The following is a 5648-nucleotide window of genomic DNA, read 5'->3' on the forward strand; positions in this document are numbered from 1 at the left end:
CCAGTCCTACCTCTGATTTCTACGAGCAGTGGGCTTGTGAACGTACCACATTTCTTCCTCCTCTGACCGGCTTCAGAGGGCCATCCGCTCCAACAGTGTTTATGAGGACACTTTCTGTTTAACAGCACGTCTTCTGCACGAGGCAACGTGTTAGAGCTGGAATAGTGTGGGCTGGCAGTTACGCAGGGTTCCAGAAAGGCAAGGACGCATTCCCACAGGCGCCTGCCGGAGCCCCATGAAAGGACACCTGAGGTGCCTGTCACATGGCGGGGGGATGGCCGCAGAGAGGGCACATGCAGGGTCGTGACAACCACACGTGTCTGCGGACTTTGCAGAAGGTCCCTTGGCGGGAAAGCTGCTCCCGGTTGAGGACCCCTTCCCGAGACACCCCTGGGGATGCTGCCCGCAGAGCCCAGAGCCCTGCTCTCAGCTGGCAGCTTCATACAAGGGGCTTTCTAGATTAACTGTGAGGTGACCCGGGCCTGGTGAGTGAGCGGTAGCGGGTCTGTTACCGAGCAACCCAATCTATCGATCGCCGAGAGCTCAGAAGCCGCGGGGATGTAGCTGTGGGCCGCGGAATGCTGATCAGACGCCCCGAGTCGGGGTCCCCCAAGCAGGACACTGCGTGGTTGTCGTGGCAATTCTGCTCCAGAGCCCTTGGTCAGAAAATGAGAACTGTCCTCCCGAGGGGCCGACGTCCTCATGCCGGGACTAGCTGCTGCCGGAGGAAGACCGGTCTAATTAGAGGAGAAGGTCGTCTGCTGAACGTTCACTCAGAACCGAGGCAGGCAGGTGGCTAGAAGGGAAAATCGTGCCGGGGTAGGCCAGCCTTTACCGTTAGAGTCAACACAGTCGTTTGGTGAAAATTCATCCAATTTTCTCAAACATGGGCCACTTAACCTCTTTTGGCCTCTAAATTGGACATGATCATATTTGGTTCACAGGGAGGTGAGGGGAATTTAATGAGATAATGCACATGGCAAGATCTGAACAACTATCACCTTTTAAATAAAACTAATATCTATAATGGGAATACATAGTGACAGATACAATGCAGTTAAGAGTAACAGTAAGGGCGTCACCTGTAAACTACACAGGTATGTGAAGTGTTTGTTTACAGTGGAGAAACTGAGGCTCAGAGTCAAATACTGTGCTCAGGTCTCCCTGAGGGGTCACCGTCGGGCCCTGAGCCCATGTCTTCTGATTCTGAGCCCAAGGTCCTTTCCGTGGCACCACTCAGGCACAACCGGTGGCCGCCTCCAGACTTGCTGAGCGGAAGCCTCCAAGGCTGTGGCCTGGGTCTCTGGTCCACTCCCCACCCTCTACTGTCGCCATGATTCTTGTCTGGCTAGCCTGGCACCTGCAGACCGAGCACTCCACAGCAGCAGGGCTCGGACACCCAGAATCCGCACCAGCAGGCCTTTCCCTTTCACTTCGTCAAATTTTTACATTTTCTACTTGTTAATAAATTGCCTTTCCGAATTACTTGACCCTGGAGTAGAATTCTTGCATGACTCTGGGTGTGCTTAGGAATCCATAGGACTTGTGGATGGATGTGGGGGTGAGAGAAAAAGATGATTGCACGCATTTCTGAATGCTTTTTTCATCTCATTGAAATAGCGCACCTCTCTAATTCTCTTCTGGGCTTCTATGTCCTCATAATAGGAATCCTGGGATGTGGGCTTTCAGGGCAGCACTCCAGCTATGAAGTGTGAGGATGCCAGCTCCAAGCCCGCTTTGAAGAAGCCCTTGTGATATAATCAGATCTGATCATCTGATTGTCTTTCATTTAAGCTGTCTTTCATTAGGAAATGGTCTCTAGGCAGTGTGTGAGATTCTTGTAACCATCTCTTCTTGTGGCAGCTGATGTCTTCGAAGCCATAACAACTGCTTGGGCCATGGGTACTTAGCCAAGTACCATCGCTAAGAGATCATACTCTTGATTGTTAAAGTGCTTCAGCTCCCTTAAACTCTCTGCTGGTTGCATTTCTACTATGGATCAGCAAGGGGGAATTAATTCTATTAAATCTATGCAGCCTATCATTGATTAGCCTATTTACTTTAATTATAGTGTTCTGTGTGTGGTTTTTAAAAAAAATCTTTGTTTCAGCTTGAAAGCAAGAGCACGTGAAAGAAACAACAAGCCTTAAGCCTCTGACAAGGTTTGCATCTTCTCCTTAGCTCGCTGGCATCAGCCCATGATCATGTTTAGTGTGTACTCCCAGTTCCAGTATTGGTTAGACACCGCACAGGAGGGCTCTGACCAATGAAAACCCAAAATTTGTAACACACTCCTGAGTTGTCTGTAGGGAGCAAAGTATGGAAGCTGATAGACCAGCTAGGAGTTATTACAATAAACCAGACCCGGGATGTCGGTGGCTTGGCCGCAGTGAAATCAGGTTCATGAGGACCTAGAGATATTCAAATCGTCCCAAGGGAAGGTCCTAAGACTATAAATCCAAGCTAAACACTTAAAAATATCTGGTTATGAGCATAGTTATTATCTATCGTTAATTCTTGCACGAAAGGCAAGAATTGTTAAGGTACTCCATGTCTATTTGGAGCCAAATGTAGCAAATGTGCAGAAATTCCTGGCTTTCACATCTGTAGAGAGATACGAGGATTGTACAGACACCAAACTAGGTCTGCACTTCATAAAATGTCAGGTGACACTCGGGTATCAATTACAGGAACACTGCCACCTAGAAAACAAGATGTATGAAACAGCCGTCTCTTCTGATCTCCCAGGAATCTGGATATCCCTCAGCTACTCCACGGTCTCAGCCTTAAGACATGTAGACTACTGATAATGTTTCTGGAGGAATATTTTCCTATCAAAAATTCTCTATACTTAATGGTGTTGTTTTGTATACAGTTGGGATCTTCAGCACATTATTCATGTCTGTTGTCCGCCAGCCTGAGAATGAAAGTCCTGAGACTCCAAACTGTCTGTGTCTGCACATACCAGATTATGATGAATCACCGTTACAGAATGTTCGGGTGTTTTACTCATTCCATGAACTCTACAGGATTCTAGCTGGCGTGTCATAGTCAGTGTGGCTAAAGGCGCCGGCAGAAAAAAAAAAGAGAGGAATTCCAGTCATACATATGAGTTAGCCACCCAAAATTACATTTGTAACTAGCAAACGAGAGCTGTGTGCTTATAAAAGTCCACCATTTATCCTGCGCAGGTGCAGAGAGCCCTCTGGAAATCATCACCTCCAAGGCGTGGACTAGTACTCGATCTCTAGCAGGACAGAACCCACTGCACTGCTAATGAGGCTACAGAGAACGTCTTATGTGCCAAGCTGCTTGGCATGGCCTTCTTCTCATGGGTGGGCACAGGGATCCACGTCAAACTTCTGGATAATAGAGAAGGTGGATAATACATCGAGGTGGCTCTTAGTCCACTTCATTCCATCTCAAAACTGGCCATCATGGGTTTGTTTGTTTGTGTGTTTTTTTCGGTTACCTGCAAAACATAAATCCTTATAGAGTGTTGTGTCTGACATGGGGCTGACTCATTTTTAGGTGAATTTGAGGATTCTATAAAACCATTATGCAGCCATGATGAAGCCTCATTAATCACAAAACAATCGCCAGGCTGAATGAGAACTTGGAGACTCTCAGGGTAACCTGAAACAGAAAGTTCCAGAAAATAATAATGACAGAAATAAAACCACAACACTATTGGTAATTAAATCACAACACTAACTGTTACTATCATTAAAACACCACCAAGTTTCCCATCTCTCGGTGTGTCTTTTCTTGCACAGTATGAAAACCCAGTGCTCTTGGTCTTTCAATGAGATAATGTTCCATTGTCTTACTCGAGACCACATGAGGATTTATAAGGTTAACTGAAATGAATTTTAGACGTTTCTCCTTCTATATCTCGTCCCAGCTCAGTGATATCTTAAACACGCATGATGCCATCAACAGCTTTCCTCTGGGGTCGGCCTACGTGTCATGGACTCCTCGGAAGGTCACACAACGAGAATGACGATCATTGTTCTGTTCTGGCCCCTGCACCTGCTGCTGCAGGGTCACTGGTCTGTCCCCATCCCAGCACAGCGAAGGGCATATCCAACCTGGAGCGTGGGAAGAGGAGGCCATCGTGCTGAGAGATGGAGAGTGGGGAGATGGCTTCGTGTTCACCTCCTTTCTGTCAGTTTGAATGTCTGCAGGTGCGCCCTATAGCATTTGTCTGTTTTGAAGCTAGAAGGATTAGTAGTTTCTCAATAATAAATGATTGTCTTGCGAAGACAACCTTGCATATGTATTTTTAAAGTTGCTATGCATTATTTAACAGTGGTTCTTTCTGACTCATGTATAAATCCTTTGAAGGTGAGCCCAGACACACACACACACACACACACACACGTACAGAACTGTATATATAACTACATGTATATATTATTACATATATATGTAGATACATTATACTATATACTATGACTCCTATTAAAGGTATTTCTTACAATAATCTGTGGCATTAAATGCTTTTTCTAGATGAATGCACTTTCATGGTAAAAATAATCATGCTCACTGAGATTTACTTTGAAAAGCGTGTCAGCACGCTGCTTGCAGGTCATGACCTCTGTTTGTTATCCTTTGGCATTCGGCAGAATTTTCATGATTGTAGGCAAAGGGCATGGCTCCTGTGGGACTCAGTTTCCTCGTCTGAAAGAGGAGGAGGTCCGAGCGTGCGCTCACTAGACGCCCTCCAGCTCGCTGACCATGTGAGGATGTGACTGCAGCACGTAGTGCCGATCCCCGTGCTGTGTGGTGTCACCTGACCCAGGCATCCCGAGTGCCTCAGCCACCTTGGGAGACGCTAAGACCAGAACAGCTTGATCACCACGAAGTCTGGAGAGGAGGACGTATCAGTTTTTGGCATTTCATGTCAGTAATTCTTGTAAGTTAACTGCTGTGGGGACATGCGTTGGCAGCTGTTAGTACTTTCACTGAATTCTCCCCACTCAAATTCTTCGTAATGATTGGCAGTTGGTCTGTGATTATATTACATTTGAGGAAAACGTCTTCGTGGAAATAGTCACTTTCTGCTTAATATTTGGGCTAATCTTTTATTTTTATTATTTTCTTTCAAGTTAATTAAGGATGAGAAAAATGAACAGCTTTATCTTCCTTTATTCCTTCTCTGATGTCCCACTGGTTTTTTTAGGTGTGAGTTTCTGAGCTCCGTCATTTTCCTTCTGTCCAAAGAACCTTCACTATTCCTTGCTGGGCAGGTCTGCTGGAAATGGATTCCCTGGGTTCTCATGCGTCTGAGAAAGTCTTTATTTCTCCATCATATGTGAAGGGTAATTTTCCTGGAGACAGAATTCTAGGTTGGTACATTTTTTCTTTCATCGCTTTCAAGATTTCTCTCCATCGTCCTCTGCTTGCACAGTTTTTGGCAAAAATCTGCAATGACGGTCTTTCTTTCTCTACAGGCAAAGCATTTTTCCCACTGGCATTTTTCAAGATTTTCTCAAATTTTTTTTTACTCCTTTTTCCTCTTTGTGTTTCAATTTGGGGAGTTTCTATTGACCAATTTTCAAGCTCAGTGTTTTTTGTCTTGGCTGCTTCCAGTCTACTGGTGACCCCGGGAAGACATTCGTGATGTCCGTCACAGGGTCTTTGAT

The sequence above is a fragment of the Ailuropoda melanoleuca genome, chromosome 14 (assembly GCF_002007445.2).
Source record: "Ailuropoda melanoleuca isolate Jingjing chromosome 14, ASM200744v2, whole genome shotgun sequence".
NCBI classification, from domain to species: Eukaryota; Metazoa; Chordata; class Mammalia; order Carnivora; family Ursidae; genus Ailuropoda; species Ailuropoda melanoleuca.